The sequence below is a fragment of the Pseudopodoces humilis genome, chromosome 7 (assembly GCF_049639895.1).
Source record: "Pseudopodoces humilis isolate 2021_Gansu_Grassland_sample_001 chromosome 7, ASM4963989v1, whole genome shotgun sequence".
Taxonomy (NCBI): domain Eukaryota; kingdom Metazoa; phylum Chordata; class Aves; order Passeriformes; family Paridae; genus Pseudopodoces; species Pseudopodoces humilis.
The window spans coordinates 10,428,959-10,453,182 of record NC_142206.1 but is presented as its reverse complement, the minus strand read 5'-3'; the positions used below and the strand labels follow the sequence as shown (position 1 = coordinate 10,453,182).

The window sequence follows — 24,224 nt, the reverse complement described above, 5'->3', positions numbered from 1 at the left end:
GATGCAGCTCTTGGCATTTCCCTCCATTCCATATACAATGAAGCTATAGCAGAGAAGGATTACATCAAAGGCCAGGTAGAAGTTCACTGATGTAGCTGAAAGAGTCCTTCCTACATGTCCCTTTTGCCTCATGTGCAGAAGTGTTAGGAAGCAATTCTTATTAAGTACGGAGTATATTCAGGTAAATGAACCTGAGCCCTGAAGGATTTGCAGGTCCTAAACTATTTCAAGCTGCAGAGACCTTTTGGATGGAGTGATTTCTTGCACTCAAAGCAGTGATACTTGAATTTATGGAAAAGAGAGAATTAATTTCTGCTTCTATCTTCACAGAACACATGCAGAAAAGATTAACCCTCTGCCTACACCCAACAGGAGGATGTTTCAGCCATGTACCCTGGCAGCTCTGCAGCATCAAAAGGGATAGAAAAGAAATTGTAGCAGCAGTATAAAGCACCCTGTTTCCACTGCAAATAATTTTCTTCAGAGGAGGTTTCAGGCTTAGGTTCTGCAGGAGATGAGAAGCCCCTTAGGTCAGCTAACCTTAGGAAAAAGAGACAGGTCCAAAAGAAGAGCCTGAAATTTCAGCTCTCTGCTACACAGTTACCTAGAACAAGTCAAAGTATATGTCAAAGTATCTCACAGCAATCATTATTTTTCATTAAGTTCTTTGATTCCCATTAATTCCCTGTTTATTTGCTGGTTTGGTGTTCTTGTTTTCCCATCATTATCCCTCATTAGAGGAACATTTCCCAAACTGCAGCTTCCTAGAAGCAAAATGTTTGCTTGCTTTTCCCTCGGCTGAAACACATTTTCCTGGAGTTTAATAAATAAATAAATGAAAATCGATGACAACAGATGCCATAAAGCACTGATATTCTACTACCAGAGTTCTACCATGAGGTCATGCCCCCAGGGATTTACTGATGAATGACCTCACCTTGCCTGCTTACTGAACAAGCCACATATGAACAGGAGAGAATCATTCATGAGGATGTTACAATACTCAGAATCACAAATTCCTCAAACTGTGTCCAGGCATGTTTCCTTGCACTGCCACAGTGCTGCATTTCAAATACCAAGAGGGAACAAAACTCTCTGTGGATCACCAGACCCTACGATCAAAGTAGTCAGCTTAATCTGAACCATGATTTATTAATAAGGAATAAAGAGAATGCAAATAAACTAGTTATAAAATGGGTTTATAAGAGCCAAATTCCCAAAGTAAAACTTTAAGCAATATTCAAGTGATTATCCGTCTAATTAGGAACACATAGCCAAACAACAGCAGCCCAATAGCCAACTTCAGTGCAGTTAACATTTAAAATACAGACCCCCTGCATGCATAGTACGGCAGCAGTGCTGGAGTCAGGTGGTGTGTGCTCAACCAAAAAATAGAAAGCATCTGACCCAGTTTAGAAAATTCCATTCTATCCACGGAGAACACCAACAGAGCCCACTGGACACACTGCCCTTGCACTCTCCAATGTGCTCTTCATGGATCGGCATGATGGGGTATAAAGTTAATTTCTCAGCTCCTATCCTTTTGGATGGATCAGATTACATATTCTGCACTCACATATTTTACTTACACTTAAAAATTCATAAAGTAATGAAATAATCTGCTTCCAGAAGCAGCAACGTAATTTCAAATAATTAAGTTTTATCATTACAGAAAATGGGAATATGTCTCAGAAGTTGATGCAGCTGTACTCTGAGGAGATGCCAGCCATACTAAATGGTCAAAAGACCATCTAGCTCTGCTGTCTATGTGCAGAACAAAGTTTTACCTACAAGAGCAACGTAGAGGTGATTTACATTAGTGATTTCAACAACTCTTAATTCTTCCATCTGTAAGTAGAAAGGTTCACTAAACCACCTCTTTAAATGCTCCAAACCTGCTAAGATTCTGAAGTATTTTCTTCATTTTGATGGCATCCAGAGCACCTGTTCAGTAAACAATATTTATTAATAAGAAAATATTTAGCAAACAATAATAATTCCGTAAATAATATTTATTTTAAAATAAAAAACGTAAAACACCAGATTTTACAGGTTAAATCATTTCAATTTCAACAGCATTTTCCAGCAGCTGGCCAGGCATGACATGCATTTAGAACATCAGCAGATCACTCTCAATACTTACCAAAGCACAGTATTTTGAGGGAAAACAAGTCCAATCACACATGCTGCCTAATTGATTTGAAATCCACCAACCAGGTGTTGACCAAATGAGATATTAAGGCCTGCATTTTCATTTTAAACACTGGTATTTCAAAAAGGCAATGGCTCATCCAGTCAGGCTTAGCAACATCTAAAGAAGCAAACACTGAAAACCCCATAGCTTCAATAAATTACACTATTTCCTAGTTTAGAGCACAGAATCATTTGCCAGATTGCAAATGTTATACTATATACAAAGGATACATGAAAAAAAAAAATCTTAAAACAGATTAATTTAAGGGAAAACACAAACAGTATTTACCATCTTTTGAAACTGTTCACTGAATTCTTATTTACAAAGACATGATGGGAATCTTCAGGGTTACAGCACACAACAACTGTCTGTATAAAAAGTGCCAGCCTTGATGTTAACAAGATGATAAAATGACTGGTAAGTGTATAAGTAGTATTAAAATTGAACTGAATTATACTGAGATCCAGACTTAGAAAACTGATAAATTACTTGCTACTGAGTACAGCTATTGGACTGGAGGGTAAGGAGAGAAAAGGACAAACAGTAGTGAGGGTGTGAAGGACACAGGCCAGCAAAGGCACCCTACTGAGAGCCAAAATAAAGGAAGCTCAATGCATCATGGATGGGAAATGCACCCGTATATACTTGATAAGGATCCAACTGGCTACTGGGCAATGGAGTTGGGACTACAGGGTTCCTGTAAAATGCAGCTGAGACCTGCACTGTGATGACTGCTGATGGCCAAGATCTCATGGCAGCTGAAGGTTCTGAAGTGATGGAAATCAAGACATTTTTTAAAGCAGGAAAAAGCCAAGACTGGATCCTGAACCCAGTTACTATTTTTACAACTGCATTGATGCCATATGCCATGTCCATGTCTACAAATTCTGCCTTGAAGAGAAAAGGTACTCTGAGGCAGGACCACACATTCCCTTCCACTGGCACCAACATCCCTTTGGACTCCACCACAACTGCAGACATCAAAATGTGATCAGTGGAAAACAACCTGCTTTATTAAAATTGGACAAGCTATATAACTTTAACATTTATGCTTCACTTTTAAAACACCTGCAATACCATAATTGGCATTATATTTGACATTTGTGACTGACTAGAATCACATTTACATTAATGGCAATACTGTCTAGCTGGTAGTAGAGGTAAGCAGATATTTTTGTACTTATTTAACACTTTAATGACAGAAATAATAAGGGTGTCAACATTTGATAAAATGGTTCAGCTGCCTTATTTTTGTTTAAAAGCACAGTGCAGCTGACTTCTGTTAAACAATATCCATCTTCTACAATTGCACAGACTTGCTTGTATTATTCTTATTTAAATTCCCATTAATTTAAGGCCTCTTGATTCAAAAAGATTAATCTCAGATAGTGTAATGGCAACAGATTCCTTTTGCAGTACCCTTCTGCTGGGAGAGACACCATTTTCTTTCTTTCTAAAAAGATAGCACATAGAATTGCACTCCATCAAGTAAATAACTAAGACAAGGAGCATAAACTGAGATTAGAAAAAATGCTGTATGTAAAATTATGTTGTGCCCTGAAATTTGCAGCTTCCTATAGCAGAGGCATAACTCCTGCACAAACAGCTAAGCTGGGCTTCCAAACCTTGACTAAAATCTTTAGCCTTGCTGAGAAGTGACGGCATGAAAAGTATTTGCATAAGCTTCTAACTTGAACAAGCATAACGTAGGTGAAGCATGGGAATGCAAAGCAGTTTTCAGCAAGACAGTTATTCTGAAACAAAATGCTACTTATTAATTTTAAAAAGAAGATACATGTCCTGAGAAGTCATTTAAGACAACAGAGTTTAGAAAAAATACATACGCCTCCTACGTGTTTTAAAATAATTGTCCTCACCTTCCAAAAGCAACTGTCTCACAAGGCAATCCTGGTGCAGTTGGTGTTGGGAATGGAATGCTAATCCTGGAAGCACAGTGTCTGCATATGAATGAGCCCCTCTTTGGGTCCTTAACATTTAATAATTTTTGATAAATGCCATAAACAGGCACATTTTATCCAGCACTGCTGAAGTCAGAAACATTTCCTCCCATCCTGGTAGTTTATACAAAGGAATGTTATTTGTTTCCCTCATTACCAGCTGGAAATTTGAAAGTGTGTTTTAAGCTAAGGGTGGGTCCTAGTATTTTCCTTATCAAAGAAAGAAATCCATTTTGCAACTCCTCACATCACTAGTTTGTGCAAGAATTAGGTTGCTTCAGTCTGGCCATGAAGTAAAATCAATCAGCAGCAGCACCAAGTTCCTTCTATACATTTCAGATCACCACCAAAAAAACCACAAATGATGCAATATCTTTTGCCTACTTTCCACTGCAATCCACTCCATCATCCAGGTTGCTCATACATAGTAATCTCTTCTTGAGACCTGTAATTACAGTGGGAAACTCAATAAACCTGTATCTTATCTGAAAGAGAGGCCAGTAATTGCCTGAAAGAAATGGATCTTTTTTGTGGAAGGATATAAGACAGTGTCATGTGTATTGTTAGCCACTCTGTTTAAAAAAAAAATTAAAAAATGTAACTTTTGTGGCATTTGGGCGGGTGTTGTGTGGATTGGTTGGGGTTTTTTTTCAATTAACATTTAGCAAAGAGTGACAAACCATAATTTTTCTGAAAAAATGCCAGCCAATTCTTTTTCTGGTCAAAATAAAAACCTGTTTTTAAAGTTACTAAGTATTTTGGAAGCTCAATGCTGTAGAAAGAATGCTGGCAGATCAATACATACAATACATACTCTCACTATCAAACTGATCTTCACTTCTGAATAATTCAGGCTCATTAGACTTCTAAGTTGTCTGGCCTAAAGGTTACCTGAGACATGCATCAATCTGTCAGAAAATATTATTTCATCCCTCTTCCATCCACACACTCTTGTATTTCTACAATAATAATGATCATTTCAAAGCCTTTAGTTAAATCATAATTAGCCTGCAACCCTGTGTCTGAAATATATTGGATATATCTGTTAAAATAAAAAATTTAAAAAAAACCCACACATCTCGCATATGGGGAGCAAGGGACAAAACAAGCAGGACTATTAAATGTTATTTTGTACAGGGCTAGAGTGGGGGGGGGGTTTAATTAGGAGAAGTAATGACATGTTTAAAGAAACATTAAGAGAAGAGGAGCACTGAAGCAATCACATTTGATTTACCAACTGTATGATTTAAATCTTCCATTTATCAGTGGGCTTTAGATATTCTTGCCTTTTGTTTCATTGCAATTCTACCAGCATTGGCAAAGACTCAACTGTCACCTAACAAGCACAGGACAACACTGTTTTGGCACCTCAGACTAATAGCAATGATAACTCTCAGGTACACACTCCTCTACTATGATTAGGAAGTCCCTAATCACACCTCCATAACCTTTTCTTCTGCAGTATTAAGACACGTCACTAAAGAATTACTAACTGATGTCGTCCAAGTATTTTTATTTTTCTAAACGCTGCCACACCATAGCCAAAAAGTAGTTCACAGATCATGTCTGAGCTATGGCTGTAGCTCAGTGGTAGGAGCTGCAGTCTTGACTGCCCCCAAAGCCTGGTTATACACCACGTTCAGGTGCCCACTCCTGATGTTTTCTCTTACTTCCAGTAAGTATCTCTTGGGGGTTGGGTCTCTTTCCTTTAGTTTCTTCTCACCTACGGAATTTTTTTCCCATTAGTTATGGGGAAACAAGTACCTGTGCTGGTACTTGTTGGGTGCTTGAGAAACACAGTGGGTTTGGCTGGGCTCAAGGGGAAGGGGAGCAAGGGAGGGCAAGGACAGCTGGGGACTGGCTGGTTTCTTGGGCTGGAGAGCAGAACACTCACTGAGAGCTGTTGCAGCTGAGAGAAGGGAATTCACCAACACTCAGACAGAGCTGCTGCTTCTTCTTCTTCCCTCTTCATTGGTGGCCTCGCACCCCCTGTCCTGCCGGGATGTGCCAGTGCCAGGCACCGCCGCGGAGCTGCTGATACACCTCAGCCACCGGCCCAGGATCTCAGCTCATCCCTGCTGTTCCAGCTGAGTGTTCCTCAGAGCCCTGCAGGAGCACCGGCACTGCCCGAGGGGGTTTGTGAAACAAAGCCTCTCCTCCATCCTTTCCCCTGTTGGCCAAGAAAGCTGTCACGGGGGTCCCTGGTTCTGTTTTGTTGTTAACGCTGTAGTTATTGTTGTTTGTTTGCCTTGTTATACATACTAGTAAAGAGCTGTTATTCCTATCCCCAGATCTCTGCCTGAGAGCCCTTTGATTTCAAGATTATAATAATTCAGAGGGAGGGGGTCTGCATCTTCATTCTGAGGGGGGCTCCTGCCCTCCCTAACAGACACCTGTCCTCCAGACCAGGACAGTACCTCCCAAAGAATGAGATCCCTCATACAAAACCTAAAAGCTGGTGTACAAAAGACAGTGCCACTGCTCATTCTCTCACAGTATACTCTCTGAGGGACATTTATAAAAGTTCAAAGACTGGAAAACTGAAAACTGACCTGAAATTTTAAACTGTAAATCCCAGCTATAGTACTTATCTCCACAGCAGGTCACAGAAATCACAGACTTGATATACAGTGTTAAATTTCACCTCCCAGGCTAGATTCAGTTGATTTACCTCTTGTAAGAAAAAAAGGAAGGAAACTGATAAGCATTTATGGTCAATTAGCAATTGGCTGGCTTGAACTAGCAGAAATTACATTAAAAAATTCCCTGAACTGTCTTAGCAGGACATTTATCACTGAAAATTATGAATGTCAATTATTTTGGATTATCAAAAGTTCTGGAAACATAGATATAAGGACGCACCTAAGTAAGAGAAACACAGGTTTTCAGAGACTGGTCCTGCAGTAATCTCTAAACTATAAAGAAACTAATAAAGTTTCTTTATAGGGGTTAAATATGGTTACCACAATCAAAATAACAAGGAAGATGAGCACCTTACCCATTCTAGTGTGAAATCCTACTTGATATTAAAAAACAAATTTTTTTAAAACATTGATCATATCTGGAGCAATTTTTAAAAGAGCAGCACTAATCTGGGGAAACAGCGATCTTATCTCCAGTGAACCAATCACACATCATTTCAAGCTATGATTCAAGCTGAATGCAATAAATTAATTGAAAAAATGACCCTCAATTTGTTAGTTGCCAAAAGTGAACTGACAGTGACAGTTTCTTTCAAAACCAACCATGCACTTCCCTGCATCAGGACACCTGTGGTATTTTAGTATCTACTAAGCTCACAGTATAGACCAGCAGCAAAGGTACTGGACAGTTACAGACTTAGCTGGTCCAAGATAAATGCTGGTCTGAAGAAGAAAACAGAAGAGAAAGAGCAAAGTTAACAGTTATTAAGATACCTTGTACCACGTGTCTGCTAAATGTTGACATTTTCAATAGACTCGGTGGCCTCAAACAGCTAAAAGAATTCAAATATTTTCCCTCCTCTGGCCATAAAACTGAGCACAGGACAGAAGGCATCTATTTCCATTCACAAGGTCTCATCCACACTGTAGCTGCACATCTTTCTTCTGGTCAAGGTGTCTCATCTTACATATGTTTGAACCATCTAGCTGATGCTGTTCAGTTCCAGGCATCATTAACTGCCTAAATCCAGGCAATACAAAAATCCACCACTTCTTCCACATTTCACCATTTGGGCCGTGTTTGGAAAGCATCAACTCTTAAATTCCTTAAGGTGCTTGAGGACCTCCCCCTGCAACACTTTCTTCTTGTCAAACCTCCAACCCTGTCTTGCAAACATTTGGAATTACTCCAAGTACAGGGGAAGACTAAAAGGGATCTTACCTCTAAGTTTCAAGGATATTTCATTTTCAAAGCCCACATTGTACAAGTGTATATTACAGTGGTCAATTATTTTTCTTAACTCCTTTTAGGTACGGTCTAGTTGCAGGAATAAACTCCTTTTATACTACAAGACTTTAATAATGATATAGGTGAAATTGGGGTAATATCTCATTCAAACAAACCTCCAACATGCTACTGTAGGACACTTAGCATTTCAACCTTGATCAGAAAGCAAAATTTCATAGGGCAGACTTCTCTTTTCTTTTTTTTTTTTTTTCTTTTTTTTTTTTAGCAGGCATTTTTGTCAGTTTCTGTCAAAGTCTGTACAACTCCCTGAATGAAGGCTCAGATACTGCATTTCTATTTATCAGGCTTTCCAAGCACTGATCTACCTGCCTTCATTCAGCCCCCAAACTCTGGGTAAGGCTACAACCCAAGGCTGAGCTGACTCAACACTATAAACCTTCCTTTCAAAATCCTCTACAGCTGTCTCTTCATTCAAGAAGTACTTTCCAATCCCATTACTACTTAAACCCTTCATAATCCAATCAACCTCAGCAGCATCATGTCAGATCCCTCTGTCAACACTCTAACCCTGTAACATTTCATTCAGGGGAAGCACAGCACTACTTTCCTTTTCCAGAAAAACCGTGATTCCTACCCTTGATCCAGATTTGTTCTGGATTCATCTTCATTTAGCACAACCCCATTAGAAAAAATCTACTGTATCTTCCAGATATCTTTATTCTACATAGGGCAAAAAGAAAAATTAAACTTCTCCAGCTGTTTGTAAGGAAACAAAAACATAATTCAGATGAGTAGACTGGCTTGCTTTACACCCTATTTTTGTAGTAGGGTTAAGAAACCACTACAAGATACATAAAGGAAGTAAACTGAAGCTTTACAGCATTTTGATCAAGGTTCCACCATTTCCTCCAGTGATTTTTTTCTTAATTAAACTTAACTGCAAACTAAAGAGAATCATAGAATCATTTAGGATGGAGAAGAGCTTGAAGATCAAATCCAACTGTAAAATTACCTCTACTTCTTTAATTTAGTTACTAGAAACATGATCCTTATAGAAAGAATGCATTTATTAGCTTTTATTATTTATGTGCTTTTTTAATAGCTGTTAATATTCTTCATGGCAAGCTTCTACTTTAGGGTAGTCCATGACCAGTAGAGAGATCTAAAGGAACTCCCTAGTCCAAGATATCAAGGATTTTGTAAACTTGTGACATGTTCATGCTTCCCCTTAGGTTTAGTAACTTAGCTTCCCTTCAGGTTTAATACAGGATGATCATATCCATTTATCATCCCTACAGTCCAAAAGAGAATACAATCCTGTAACCATAGAAACATGGATGTTCCTGTGGATATTTTCTGCCTATTATATTTATTAAAAAAAAGAACAGAGCCTTATTTGCTCTCTCCACAACACTGTCACAACCCCAGTTGAAACGAAAAATCCTGTGTTCATTTTAAACCAGTGCAGCAGCTGACAGCCCCTTCCCTCTCTTCAGAGATGAATACAACATGGCTTGGCCTGGGAACCTTGAACCCTAGGATTTATAAAATTGTCATTTGCCACAATTAATAGCTGAGCAATCAAAAAGAAATTCGACAGCCACTGCCATGTCAGCCACCCACCCCTGTGCTGAGCAGCCCAACAGTCCATGATGGACCAGGAACACCGTTCCAATCTGGGGCAATTTGCTCTTCTTCGCCCCACTCTGTTAAAGAATTGCCTTAATAAAATAAGCAGAGTACAGCAGCATAATATTAGTCTTGGTAAAATTAAACCCTATGACAAACAGTAGGAATGCTTATCATATATGAGAACTCTAAAAACATTAAATCATTATTCACTGTTTGAATATATGTGTTTCTCATTTAACCATGAAAAGCTAGCACATTTAAAAAAAATAAATTTTCATACTATCCATGGCTAAGCAGTGAAAGCCAAACCATGCCGACAGAGCCTTCAGTTAGGAGTGATGTGGAAGGAGGTTTAGGGGCTATTAAAAACAAACAAACAAAGAAAGAAAAACAAACAACAAAACACACTGAATTAGATCCGAGGACATTAGCAGCAACAGCTGTTTTCTGTGCTGCCAGAAAATGCTTTCACTCACATCCTGAAATATTCAACAACCTAAATAGTACACAGTCTGTTTAAATCTCTAAAAATTCAAAGTATTGCCTGGGAAAGGAAAGTGCTTTGCTCCATATGTAATTAATGCATTTACCAAGGTCAGATGCTTGGAAGAATAATAATCTACCCACCCTGCCACCACCACCCTCTGGCAATATAATTTAATAATTGTAAATCAGTAATGCATTATAAACAACTCCAGGATTTACAACACAGGCTCTACTGAGCATAATACTTCAAGGTAATTAAAGATAACAATTGATGCAAACCTATCGTCACAGATATTTATTAAAAATGGACAGTAGTCAATATTATCATGGAAAAATTAGGGAAATCAGGCACAGAGAAGTTAAAACATTAGAATTATGCAGCTCCTAGAGAAACTTTAATGATGCCCATTTTATGTCTCATGTAATACATCTCACAACGTAGAGAATGCATGAGAGAATGCGTGAGCAACACTGCAATGATAAACTTGCTACCCTCGGATCTCATGAGATCTGCAGTTCTTCATATTTTCATGTTAAGCTTTTTCGCTACTGCACATTATAAAACATACAAAACCCTTCTTTTTCACTAAGGAACCATTTAGGTCCTTAGAACAAAAGCTGTTCACTTTCACTCAGCCTTTTTCAACACTGCAAAAAAATTCTGTACATATTCATTTCCAAAGTGCCTAATCAGTCAGTATTAAAAAAAAAATAAAAATAATCACATATGCTTTTTGAAATTAAAATATGATTTATCCATAGTCTGTGAAAGAAAAATCTCCTATGTTTCCAGTGACCAGTTCTGGACATTGAGACAATGCTGAAATTTTATTTTTACTTTATATTTTGCTCTGCCCATTAGATGCAAGCCCTTTGGTGTAAAAACAAACCAGATTCTGTGTCGTTAGTCTAAACTGCACAATAAAGTTGAATTGTTTAATGAGCATAAAATGCTCTATATGAAATTGCCACCTACAGACTTCAGGGTAGCTATTTGCAGGCAGCCAACACTTAACAAGCAAATTTTATATGTTTCAAAAGGTTTTTTTGGCTGCCTGTGTAAATCATCTCCCAGCAGAGAAACAGGTGCCCGTAGTTAACTAAAAAGCAACAGGAACATCTAATTAAGCTCACAGTGGAGCTGCAAATGCTGTGAAGGGACAAATATTCTTCCAAGTCAAATGGCAATAATTCATGGAACCAAACCTTAACATGCACAAAGACCCAAAAAAAAGCAGTTCTGCTTAAGAATTATTATGTCCATATTTTATTTCTTTCAAGAGGCCAAATAATTGAGTTTTTAGTGTGTGGTTTCACAGCGCTCATAGTTCCTTTTAGTACCATGAATAAAGTCTTTTACAGAGGTAATGGTAAATAGTTAAGCAGTACATTTGGCAACTTCTTGTTCAGAAATTAATGCTAATATAATGAATATAATATTAGAACTTGTTGAACAGTCCCAACAAAAATCCAACTAACTGCTATAAACCCCAACACCATTATTTCACCTTCTCACCTACCTTACCAAAATCATTTTCTGCATTACAGCTTGCGTCTCAAACATGTTTCTTGAACAGCTGTGTTACTTCAAAATTTCTTTATTGCCATAACAGATATCAAGAAGCTACAATCAAATAAATGTACTTGAAGGCAAAAAACCCTCTCCAGCCTAATAAACACAAGTCAGGATGTAAATATATTATCAAGAGCTTCACTAACTGCAAGCAGTTGCACCCCATCAGTCAGTAGTAACTTCTCCCATTGGATTTTGGCCTAAATGTTTGTAGCATGATTATTTTCACAGGTTTAAATACAGGGTCTAGGGGTTTGGATTTTCATTTGTTTGTCTGTTTTTTCAATAGCACAAAGTAATTAATTCTGTTTCATAAGCACATGGTGAAGGCATTCTTCACAACATTTCATTTGAGCAACAGCCTCCTGTGACTAGGTGCTCCCCTTTCTGAATGAAGCCAATCCCAGCACAAGAGGTTCCCTCCGTTGTTTGGAAACAGGATGTCAGAGGATGTAGAAAACAGTAGTTTCTTACAGAAAGCATGCACACAGAACTGAGAAAAACCCTAAAGCTCAAAACCATGCCATTACCTTCAGGATGGGGCACAAAATCCAAGTCAGGAGAGGGAGCTGCACAAAAGAAAAGGGCAGAAGGATTCCCTGTCCATGTTTCCTTCCCAAATTCTGGCCTTTAAGTTTCAAGCTGAGCCAAATAACTTGTAAAGGATTAAATCTAATGCTCGCACCACCATCCAAGTAGTGAATTAAAAGCACCAAGGGAAGTAGTCCAACTTTTGAGAAGACTTTTGCAATGTTAACTCCCTCCCTTCTGAAAACATTCTTGATTCACACTTAGATTACCTGACTTCAGCATCCAGGGGTTGATTTCTTTTATAGCTTTCCTGCCATTCAGTATTTTCACATACTGAAGTTAGTAACATACTATAATCAAGTCACCTTTATTTATTCCTTTTGATAGGCAGAACATAAAATTTGTATGTCAAAACAATCCACAACCATCATTTCATCCCCAACACTGACTGAAAACTGAATAGGTTTTTATCTCTTTATGTCACACAATAGAGATAACCCCCATGTTAGATGCACACCTCAAATCTGAAGGTCTAAATGCATATTTCTTTGGTGGTGGTGGTGGGGTTTTTTTTGTGCTCACAGTGAAGCTTTTACCATCTCCTTTGTAAACCTTGACATTTACATAAAATATTTAACAATATTCTTAACTGGGGGTTAACTGATTATGACCATATAAATATACATTCACACCTTGGAACACAAAGGAATATAAGCTGTGTGGGACAAGAACTAGAAAACAGCAATATTTTATTACACTTGCAAGCTTCCCAGCTCTTATTAGGATAAATATAAATCCAGAACTTGGCCTTTTCATTGCCCATTTATACAGGGTGACATAAAAAATGTCTCAGACTCCAAGGAGTCACATGGAGCTATGAAGGTTTCCACCTTCATGGAAACACTTCTGCGTCCCAGGTGGGGCACTTCTGGGAGAGCACTGGAAATGCTGATGATGGGATCACAGCAGTACAGGAAATACTTCCAATCAGTGTGGAAGACTAAAATTTCACCAAGTCTCCTAATATCAGTAAAAGGAGCACAGGTGATAAGATCAGCACAAAACAGATATGGACTTGCTGGACTGAGTCTAGAGCAGGCCACAAAAATGATCACAGGACTGGAGCACCTCTGCTATGGAGACAGGCTGAGAGAGATGGGGATATTCAGAAGAAAAGGCTCCAGAGAGAGGGCATACAATAGAGCCAGGGAAGGACTCTGGACAGCAGCATGAAGTGACAGGACAAGGGATAATGGCTTTCAACTGAAAGAAGGGAGGTAGTGATTAGATAGATATTAGAAGTCCTTCCCTGTGAGAGAGGGTCCTGGTACAGGTTGCCCAGAGAAGCTGTGGCTGCCCTATGCCTGAACTGTCCAAGGCCAGGTTGGATGGAGCTTGGAGCAACCTGGGATAGTAGAAGGTGCCCCTGCCCATGGCAGGGGGTTTGGAAGGGGATGATCTTTAAAGCCCCTTCCACCACAGATCACTCTATGAAAACGTATTTTCAGCTTCTACATACCTTTCATCTACATCCCTTCCCCAAGCAGATCAGTTGCCACCACCAGGGTGGCATCCAGGAGTACCTTTTGCCTAAAGAAGTAAAGAAGGGACAATCCCTCTTGTCAGAACCACACAGCAGGGAATCTGTAGGCAAGGCTGTAGCTGGATATAGCCCCAGAACGAAGGCAGAGCAAACAAACCAGGTACTTCTGTGTGTCTGGGCTACCAGGGGGCGGGGCGGGGCATGCAGCAGTAGGACAAGGTAGGACAATGCTGTGCTTTCCACCATCCATCTTGTGATGTTTGGGGATTTCTAAACATAAATTGCAGTTCTGACAATATTCAGAGCGGGGAAATTGTGTATATGTGCATTTATGAGTCAAAAATGGTAGGTCTATATTATATTTTATTTTTTAATCTTTCTATCAACTTCACATGAAAGCAGGACAGTGGGGGTTTTTAAATGCCTTGAGATTTGGCCCAAGGAGAAACATTTCCTAGACTGGGACTGGGCAGTCAAGTGTAAGCAGAAAACTACTATAATGGAACATGAACGGTTTTGCATTCCCTTTGCAGCAAACACAATGCTCATTTACATTCATGCAGTACAAGATATTTCCATTTAAAATTGGCTTTTCCCCGCCTTAGAATCCTACAGGGCTTGATTAATTACAGCTAATGAGAATGAATTTCTTTTCTTAATTTACATGCTACCTGTTCATTTACTTTCAGATTTATTTTGATATCAAACCATTCCCCTTGGGAAAATGACCATCATTATTACAGAGTAGTCCTGGGAGCATAAAATAACAGCTGTCACTTTGGGTCACCATAGCAACACTACTGTAACTACACTGGATTTGGTTTACAGGAGAGGAAAAAAAAATAAATATATATATACACACATGTACATACAGAGATGATGATAATGAGAGACTCATAACACAGTTCAGGAAATTCTCATTTGAATGACAATGTGTTTCTCCCTCCTTTGGCCAAAATAATTCATTAAAGGTCAGTTCATCCCTTTTCACCAGGGATGCAGTTCTCCTGTAGTGCATTCATTTAAAAAAAAAAAAAGCCTGCCAAATACTGTCAGAAATGCCATCACATCACAGGAGAGCAAATAGGTGATCTAGTCACACACTGGAACCTGGGGTACCCAAGAGATTTTCCCATTTAAGTCCCATTAACATTAATGGGGAATTATGTGCAGAGTATGAAGGCATTTGAGTGAAAAAAAAAAAAATTGCAAGAGCAAATCCACTGTTATAAGCAAAAATTAAAAGTTTGCCATTATTTTCAGTCAGAGAAAGGTTGGATCACAACTCAGATAAGCCAGCTAATCTATTTTTATAGAAACAAAAGCCCAGAAGATAAATTCTGAAAATCAAACATCTGGCTTTTTTAGTCTTTACTTCTCAACACAAAACATTGCCTTTATTTTTTCTCACTTTTTTCTGCTAGGATATATTTTTCATCTGGAAGAGGGCAAAGTGCTTTACAAACACTGCATTATGGTTCATTAATGAACTAGCAGAATAAGCTCTGAATCTTTTTTCTTACATTTCTTCCTGACCGTTTCTGGCCTGCTGCCTTGTCCTTAGTTAAGAAGAGAATAGAGCAGCTTGGGGAGGGGAAGTGTCTGCAAAGATGAAGCTGGCTATGAAAAGCTGTCTTTTCTCAATCCCAGCTGAATGAAGATGAACTCTCAAAGGCTGCATGGTGTGCTGACAGCACCAGGAACCAAACAGCTCTCAGAATATGGATTTCTCTTACTCTCTTCCTAAAAGAGAAGCCCAAGCATCCAAAATCATGGGGACTAGGTCTGGGTTTTGACAGCTTTGCCCTGGGATCAGAGGTTCTGTGTCCTGTTCAGCCACATACACAGGGAAAGATGTACATTAATTTATTTAAAAAAAATCCAAATAAACCAACTACTTTCAGTTCACACCCCATAGACAGCAACAGATCAGAGTGAACATAACCAGGATTGGTGCTGGGGCTGCAAAGTCTTCACTATCAATCCAAGACACAGCTGGATCAGCTTTGGAGTCAATTAAGAAAGATCTCATTAGAGTTTATTAGCCAAATCACAGCCAGGAACTAAGCTTTTATATACTTATTTAAGGCACAGTAACAACTAAAGTTGCATGGATAAACCTTCAGGCAGGGTGAGAAATTTCAGTCGTCTCCGTGCTTTCATTGACGTGCAATAATTATGGTTAATAGTTGCTAAAAGGCTTCTAACAAACCTCTCACAGTAATTTATCATAATTAACATAACCTTAGACATGTTTCAAGCTTTTGGTCCTCAGCTCATTATTTATGGGCCTTTCAAAATTGTTCCAGTACATTAATTTTTCTATTTTTAAGCAAATCTATAAGCAGAGCCTATCAAGTGCTGAAAGAATTATAGTTCCCAGTTCATAAATGTAGCATTCATAATGTACGTGTATATTCATAGCATAGACTTTTTTCTGAAGCAGTATTGAGTCATTAATTCATGATCTACAGAAATTATTAGTCAGGTAGGGCCTTCTTTACAAGAAAGGTGTAACAATGCATGTCCTGGGGTGACAGGACAAAGCAGCAGAATTAGTAGACAGTGGAAAAATTGAAAAAAATGTAACAAACATTCAAAATATTTTGCATATAGATTCACATTAATAGTACTTTCACATTATTACAGAGAAGAATAATTATGAATGTTGCTCTGTAATACTTCTGAATACTTCTCCAATACCTTCATCCCACTTTAAGCTCAAAATTCAGCTACAACACAGAAAAATACATGTAAAGTGGGGTCAGTTTCATTTGGAAAAATAGAAATCAATATAAGGATGTTCAAGTAAAAATTAGCAAGATACAGAAATATCAGATTCAGAGAAGTGAGTATGTGAGTATGAATTTCAGGGGGATTTTCCACCCCTTTCAACAATTTAACCAGATTTATCATTCTAGCATGTGGTACTACATAAAGACACCCAAACTAGGAATGACCGAAAATTAAACCAGTCCAAGAATATCCAGAAACTACCAAATCAACAAATGATTCTGTGATTAATCTGAACATATATGACACCAAAAAAACATTTTAACTACCTGATTACCTAAAAACCCTGGGTAAAGCTTCAGTTGTGCTAAAAAGTTATGAATTAAGTTTGTTCAGTCTGGACAGCAAAGTCTCTGTAAGGTGGCAGCCAAGTTAAGGAAAGCTGCTCCCCACTACAGCAGTGTCCAAATACTCACTGGAGTTAGTCCAGATTAGATCAGACCCATCCCAAAGCCTGCAGCCAAGGTGAATTCTTAGTTCCTTTTCAAATTCAAAATAACTAGAAATACTTTGATTGTAGAATGAAGAAAAAATATAATAAGAATAAATTAGTGCCTAAAAAGAAGAGCAGTCAGTCATAACCTTTGTTAACATGACTGTAATTGGAGGTCCTGTCTCAGTGAGACCTCTTGCAGCTCCTACTCCAGCAGCCACATGGCCCATGGAGACATCTGAAGACCAGGTTGGTGAAATCATGCAGTCCAGTTTATCACCACATAACAAAACAGAATTAAACTCTTTGTCTTTCTCTGATTACGAAGCACAGTGCAGTTCTGGGAAGCAAAGGCCTTATGTGCTTTGTAAGGCAGACATTTCACCAGGAGATGGCTATTAGCCAGCATATATCTCTGTCACTTTTTAAAGATAATCTGGTTAAACAGCTACATCTTTCCTTCTTATGTTTTTGTTTCCACCATACACATGAAAATTAGCTTAGAGACTAAGCGGGCTAATTTACATTTTTAGGGATATGTTTTATCATTGTGTGCAGATAGGATTTGCAGTCTCTTTGCTGAATGCTTTGTGTTACCAACCCACTCACTTTTCTCTGCCCAAAGAAAGAAAAAAAAAAAGGCATTTGCATCATGTGAGTAGAGAATATAACCCTGCTTTTCACTGGAAGAAGAAAAGCCTGGAATTATCACCCCTACCTAGTAAAGCCAGGAATAATAGATGCTGAAAGCAAAATTTCCCCAACACTAATGAAATGGCAAGAAAAAGTACAAACTTTCATTTTTTAGTCACTGCCTTTGAGACTGCAGTCTTATGAAAGTGACATGAGTCCTACAAGAAAGAAACACAGCATAATTTTCTTTTCCACCACAATGGCAGGTAGTTGTAGGTGTAAATAAAAATGAATTATTTGCTGAAGGTTTGGTTGCCAATCCTGTCATTAGCAGTAGCAAGTGTATGAAAATTGTACTTGGTGCTTATCTTCAGGCCAAGCTTTGAAAAGTGGATCTGAGATCTGAAACAGCAAAGCACCAATGTATATTTATCACAACTCAGGGGAAAAAAAAAGGGGGGGGGGGATAAAGCCCTGTCTCAGTTTTATTCCACTCTTTAAAGTCTGTTTACTTTAAAGGGGGAGGAATAAGGAAATTACCTCCAATTTACTCAATTTAATAGCTATGACCAAGGAATGTGAAAAGGTTCAAATAGAAGACACAAATGGATGCAGGTGTTGTCACCAGTTTTCTAGCACTGTTTATCAAGTGGGGGTTCACCTTCTTCGACCTTCTTTTTCTGATTAACAAACCTGTAGAAGCCCATCCTGTTATTCTTGGCATCATTTTCCAGGTTCAGTTCCAGCTCCACCTCGGCCTTCTTCACCCTCCTTACAAAAACACACTTTGTCTCTATGCTCTTCCCAGGTCACCTGTCCTGGTTTCCACTGCAAATTTGCTTCTTTTCCTTTAGTTTGACCAGCAGGTCCCTATTCAGCCATGCACATACACACATATGTAAATGATCAAGCAAAATGCCTATGCATTCCTATAAATCATAAACAGCAGGGTCAGTAGCCTAATTTATGCTGAATTTACACAACAAAACACAAGCACTGGGAGAGCTGCATCTTTTGCAGTTTTTGAGAAAAACTGAAAGAATAAGCAGTTTTAGCCATGACTATACATACATGTTAGACTGGTGTAAAATTGCAGTTCTATTTCATAGACATTTTGTAGCACAACTGTTCAATTTTGTTCAACTTGCAAAAGTGGAAAACTCCTGCAGAAGTCAATCAAGCAACCAAGATGTGAGTGCTGGGGAGAAAGTCAGCTGGTCCAGGTGCTGAGGGGAAGCTGAAACTTTTCCAGCCTTCATCAGGGTGTCAGCAGATCACAGAATCACAGACTGGTTTGTGTTGAAAGGGACCTTAAAGACCATTTAATTTCAACCTCCTGGTTCCACTAGACCAGGTTTATCCAAGCCCCACTTAATCTGGCTTTGAACACTTCCAGGGATGGAGCTTCTCTGGACAACCTGTGTCAGGGCCTCATCACCTTTGCAGTAAAGAATTTCTTCCTCATCTCCAATCTAAATCTGTCCTCTTTCATTTCATAGATCCTTACTGCAAAAACACAGTTTCAAATGAGAACGTTGCATTGCCAAGAAATCACTAATTTGTGTCATAGAGTTATGGGTGCATATTTTTTAATCCTCCTTTCCACATATTTCTACAAACCCCAGCAGTCTGCCTTTTTCTGCAAAATTTGCATTCAGTAGGGGATCTTGGGCTGACATCCACCCACAACTCCAGACACAAGCCATTAGGATTGTTTATTAAGTTTTGCATCTCAATTAGTCACACTTCATGAGTTCTTACTGTAAGATTAATAAAATAATATTGGAAGGCAAGAGTTCCATTGTCATAATGATTTAGTAATGCACACCAGAGATGGAAGTATTAATAATTAAACCTACCAATCTGAAAGACAAATCTGACAAATCACTTCAGCTGCCACCAAAAAGGCAATTTCAAGTTCATTTAACATCTAATACCAAAAACACTGACAACAGTACAACACTGTATTGAAATAGAAGAAAAAATATTTATTCATTGAGTCTGATCTTGCATGTCAGATGCCGCATTTTAAATATCATTGAGCTATCTCAAACTGGTTCCCCCTGCATTGCTTTTTTTCCATTTTCACAGTGAAATGAAACAACTTATCCACAAAACTTGTAAGTAAAAAGAAATTCCCAGATGTAGCATTTAATTGACCAATTTTGTCTACCACTCCTTCTACACAATCCCTTCCTAACTCCATTTGTTTTCCTGCTGTGAAAATTCAAATAGACTAATAGGCTTCTCTGTCTCTGCTAACAAGAGAATTTTCTATTTAAGATCTTATTTTAATACAATTACTGTATCAGATTCAGTACTTTTCACTAGGTTATTCAATGTGTCCTTTGTAAAAAAAAAAAAAGTTATGTAGGCATTTCAAGTTTAAATAAAGGTTAGGGACTAAGGCTGAAACAAGAAAATATTTTTAAGCAAAATCACAATGAAATATTGACTGATAGAGGGAAAAAAGGCTTTGTTTAGATTCAAAAACTATGATATAGTTTGATATAGTTCACATTTAAGTCAAGAATAAACATCAACAAACAACTTTTCTAACAGACCTTATGTTCCTGAAGTGTTTTGCCAATTAAACTGGCAAAACAGCATCAAACAAAAATATATGAGGGTGCACAAAAAAAAAGATAGCTGACCTAATTCTAGAAGGTGCAATAGCTAAAACACCTGTCAATAAAATTTCAATTACTCAAGAATATCAGCCACAATTCCTGTTACTGCAGGTGAAGGACTATTTAATGCTATTTCCACCTATTTCTGTCTTGCTTCTCACAGTGCCAAAATGAATTTAAAGCATGTATTTCAAGCAACATCCAAAATTCAGTTGTCTAATTAGAGGGAAGTACTTCCAGCCCAGGGAAATAAACCCACTATCCATAGGAGTACTAGCAAAGGGAGGCAGGAGCTGCAGAGGGAGGGATGGAGGAGGACCTCAGAAGGGTGATGAATACTGGAACACAGCTACAATTTATGATAACACTTAACCCTCTGCCCTTACTTTAGGGTCTCTAAAACATTAAATGAATACCAATATGTCAATAAAGCAGGACAAACACAAGCCCAGGGAGAACAACAAAACCCCTGCCCCTAACAGCATCCATCCCTCTTTGTCTTCCAGATTACAGGAGAAGCCACAGAATCAGAAGTCTTGAATCCACCAGTGAGAGCTTCTGGGGAAGAGTTAAAGCAGCAGAGCCACCTGCACACCTGCAGCAGCAGCTCATCTGCTCTCCCCATGCAGCAGCCCTGCTGGTCACTGCACATCCAAAAATCTGTCTGCTAGCCAGTATCTGTTACCACCGCAGCTGTATCACCCAGCAGCTGGCATGGATAAATAATTCCTAGTTAAGGAAGGGTTTATAAAATATGCAGGACATTAACTGAACATACACAGCTACTACTTGAGATTACAAATTCATTAACCTAGACACAATCACTGGGTAAAAGGCCAGAGAACCAGACCGGTTTTCCTTCACTTTTTGCAGAATTTGCATGATTTGAGACAAGTAAAAAGACCATTATATCAGAACAGAATTCTCAGGTTAATGTGAATTAGGGGTGCAGTATCAATGCATAGAGTCCAACACAGTAAAAAACTTCGTTTAAGTGTTGAACGGCCTTAACATCCCCAAGAGTACAATTGCTAACACTTCCAACATCTATTACTGCAACCATTTGGCCTGCAAAACTCCCTAAGGAAGGGACAGAGCCAAATCTCTTCTTCCAAACATGACTATTTGAAGCTGATTAAGCATCTATCACACCTCTGCCCAAATGCTGCTGTGAGATGTCCACATCTTCTCAAGAGCTTCTTTCATGCTGCCATAATCAAGTTTTAGTTTGATTTGTGATGCTGTGGCAGGCCATGTCTTAGCATCTTCTGCATGGGTGGGTAAGAAATGAGGGAGCACCAGCAGCTGGCCACTGGACTTCAGGGATAGGGAGAAAGCCACCTTTGTTTGATCCAGGGATCAGGGATCAGCTGGAAAAAGAAGAGCCCAGCTGGAAAAAAAATCCCTTTCTTCCAACCTGCCTTGGACACCTGGACTAAGACATGACAGCCCTTCTCAGTCAGGCTGAATGTGACTCCTGCTTGCAGCCACCAGTCCTGCAGATACCTCTTACCATTCCTTAATTAACAGCAGCAATTTGCTCCTTATCACTCTCAGGCCTGTGCCAGGTTGGGTTTTTTTGTTGTTCATCAGTCTGGGGTTGTTTTTTTTTCTTATTTTTCCTTTCTTTCTGTTTTTTTTTTTTCCCTTCTTTTTTCTTAAAAGCTGACATTGAAGGGCTACATTTTATTCCTCAGCTCCAATTAAAGGCTGCCAAAATCCGTCATGGTCTCGCCTCCCTTCATGAGGAGTCAGCTCTTATCTCTCAGTGGGGGGAAGTGAAAATGGGCCTGGTTGCCTGGAAACCTGAATGAGCATCTTCTAAGTGAAAAGCAACTTCCGGACTCTTAATTCGGGAATGGAGAGTCCAGGCAAGAGGACAGTGTCAGTCACTTAGCTTTCAACACCCACAGGGTGACCCTTTCCCAAGGAGTATGAAGGGTAAATAAACACTAGTCTAAGACTGACAAGAGTCCAGGTTTTTTCAAACCAAGTATTTGCAGATACTGCAAGCAGAGCGTCAATCTCTCCAGGTCAAGGCCACTCCTACTGGGCCACAGGGGTTTGCACAGCCCACACCAGCAAAGACTTGTAATCTGGGTGTACCCAGATACCACAGGTACTGATTTGCTGGGAGTGAACCCAAACATGAGCCAAAGGACGCATCACTTATCTGGAAGTGGATACACAACAATAACTCATTACACTATTATCTGTTTTGAAACATGTGTGTGTTTGTCTGCCTTCAATGAGAATTAATTACATTGTACTTTATGAAAAGATCCAACTTATTTTTAATACAATAAAAAAAATACTTTCCTCTTATCAGTATTACAATATTTACCATGCAGGTACTGATATAGTTTCTCTTAATTTACAAAGAAACGCATGGTTAAGAGCCTTCCAGGAAAACTTCCTATGAAATTTAGTATTCTCTTCTGAAATGTTTTCATTAGTGAAAGCAAAATCTTCAATATATTCTCATAAAGTTAATCCAAACTTATATACTGCCAATGCTGACAGCTATGCAATAAAGTAAATAATGTCAAAAATATTGTTTTGAATTTTAGCTGAATTTTGAGGCTACAAATATTAAAGGCTAAAAACAAGTAGTGCAAGGGAGTGAAGTAATAAGGCGGGGACCATGTTGATGAAGTAATTCAGGGTAAGACCCTAACTACTCAAGTAGCTATTGCCAAAATTTGCGTCAGGAGGCATCATCAGAGTAAGTACCAGGTGTGACTGCAGTCCCCCATCAAATTTGAGTCAGTGCATTGCCACATTTCACCTGGGAAGAAGAAGGAGAGATACAAGAAGGGAAGCAAAGGCTCATTTCCAGCCCTTGCATTCCAACAATTGCAGGTAAAGTGGATTCTTAAATAAATATATTTAAGTCTAGAATCACTACAGACCTATAACATTTGAATTTATTTTGGAGAAAAGCAAATAATCAGCCTCAGTTCACATATCTCTTGTGTCTCTCTGTTGTTTTGGGGCTTTTTTAAAAATATCTTTCCCCTATCTTGCAGAAACACTAAATACACAAAGGGTTCTGCAGTATTCAGATAATAGAGTAAGAGACCAAAACAGAGCTAAAGTGAAAATCTCCCATTAGCACAAAAAGTTCCATCTACTTATTGGGGATTTTTTTCTTTTAAAATGTCTCTTTCTCCCTCCCTCTTTCCTCAATTTACTTCATCCTAACATTTTTCTTGATACAACAGATTCAATAGCACGCACGTAACTAAAGAGGCTCGCCTGGCTTTGCTCCCTTCCCTGGGCTCTAGCACTGGAAACAGTACCTAACATCACATGCCACTAAATCACTGACCTCTGCCTTTTGGAGCTGATGAAAACTTAGATCATGGCAAACTCAGCTCCTGGGCCAAATATTTAATCTACCATTTACCCTCAAAACCAGCAAACATGAGGAAAGAACCCTGATATTAACCACTGCCAACAGCACTCTGACAAAGCATACAAAATACAATAAAGCTTATAAGAACAGACCCTGTTCTGATACTTATTTTGCATTCTGCTATCCCTGTCTTAAATTGGACTCAGAGTGGTTTGGGTTGGAAGGAACCTCGGAGACCATCTCGTTCCAATCCCCTGCCATGGGCAGAGAAACCTTCCCCAGACCAGGCTCCTCCAAGTCCCTGGAGTGGCCTTGAACAGTTCCAGGGATGGAGCATCCACAACTCCAATTTATACCCAACTGAAAACAATCCTCTTGACATGCCAGGTCACATAGGGAAGACAGCAAGCTCTTCCCCATGTCCTCACTCCACATCCATGGGCAGAGACTAAACAAAACCCACTGCTCACTGCCTGGACTACATATCCTCTACAAACATATCTGCAAAGCAAAAAAATTCATACTTTTTCCCTTCTTCCCTCAAACTTCTGAGGCCCATGAGAAAGAAC

The 24,224-nt window shown here is 38.9% G+C and overlaps 1 protein-coding gene across 4 annotated transcripts in view; it reads right to left on the bottom strand.

Annotated features, from left to right (window-relative positions):
- Positions 1-24,224, bottom strand: part of NAV2 (neuron navigator 2) — a 385,416-nt gene that overhangs the window by 298,138 nt on the left and 63,054 nt on the right. The gene's annotated exons all lie outside the window — the stretch shown is intronic.